A 1,610-nucleotide genomic window follows, 5' to 3' on the forward strand; every position below is an offset into this window, starting at 1 on the left:
ACAGCTTCACCTGAACCATCAACTTCACCTGAAGCAACAGTTTCACCTGAACCATCAACTTCACCTGAGCCAACAGCTTCACCAGAACCATCAACTTCACCTAAACCAACAGCTTCACCTGAGCCAACAGCTTCACCTGAACCTACAGCTTCACCCGAACCAACAGCTTCACCTGAACTAACAGCTTCACCTGAACCTACAGCTTCACCTGAACCATCAACTTCATCTGAACCTACAGCTTCACCCGAACTAACAGCTTCACCCGAACCAACAGCTTCACCCGAACCAACAACTTCACCTGAACCAACAACTTCACCCGAACCAACAGCTTCACCTGAACCAACAACTTCACCCGAACCAACAGCTTCACCTGAACCAAGAGCTTCACATGAACCAAGAGCTTCACATGAACCTACAACTTCAGCTGAATCAAAAAAAATGGGACCAACACATTATTCTGTGCTTCCTGAACCAGTAATTGATTCACATCCTGTTGTTCCCCCTGTCACACAGCGTAAGAAAGAGCACAAATTAGATACACACTGGAGAAGGCGCAAGTGCTTCAGAGGATAAGTGGAGTAATAAATGTAACATTAAAAGTAATACTTAAGTAATAATTATTTGTAATAAGTTACAGAAAAGGAATACAATTGTCTGTAAACAAATGTCTTAGAAATGGGAAAATGAAAATTCCGCATATTATAGTGTCAGTGATGAATTAAACTATCCTTGTTTACTTTACGGTACAGTAGACAGAATTTAAGAGAAAATTTAAACATTTTGTAAATAATCAGACATGTGGTCATATAATTACCACTGTACTTTAGATTTAAGGGTAGTTAAGTTGCTTTCACAGTTCAGGTGCATAATTTTTTCACAGTTACTTATGTTATCAACAGGACTCAGGATGTTCACAAGTGATCTTTAACATGGTAAAATATAAATTTGCTGTCATACTTGACCTTTCCTAGCAAGGCTAACAAGTGAGGTAATAGCTTTTAAAAGTTAGAAATATTATTAAATATTAACCCATAAAATATAGAAAAAATATACCATCCATACTTAATTACAGAATATTAAAGCCCAATTACAGCAAATGGAAACTTTACCACAAATCCATGTGAAATTTAACAAGAAGCTTTTGAGAGGGAAATAGACCAATTATTATTGGAGAATTTCACGTTTATTACCATCTATTTTTTTCTTCTTAGTAAGTAGTTAGTTTAATGATCAACATTTGATAATAAAACTCTTAAAATTTTCAAAATCTACTAGTTAAATAATCCTAAATATTAGGAATAGAAGCTTTACTCTGTTTTATGTCATTTTAACTAATATGGTGAGTATTAAATTCACCATTTAATGGATCTTAATATGAGGAATATAAGCTTTTCTATGTGTCTATATTTAATGCCAAACAGCATTAGAATAGTCTAAATAAATAATATCAATATAAGAAAATGTCTCAAATGTTAAACAGTCAGCAGGAGTGATGAAGCTTCAAAACATTTGCTTAAAAGAATGGAGCTAAACTCATTATATTATATTATTCCAGCTCAGGACAGATGGTCAGCCTGACGCAGGGCTGGTATAATATAATATAATATAAT

The sequence above is a fragment of the Haplochromis burtoni genome, unplaced genomic scaffold (genome assembly GCF_018398535.1).
Source record: "Haplochromis burtoni strain Fernald_Lab_line unplaced genomic scaffold, NCSU_Asbu1 Contig_149, whole genome shotgun sequence".
Lineage (NCBI taxonomy): Eukaryota > Metazoa > Chordata > Actinopteri > Cichliformes > Cichlidae > Haplochromis > Haplochromis burtoni.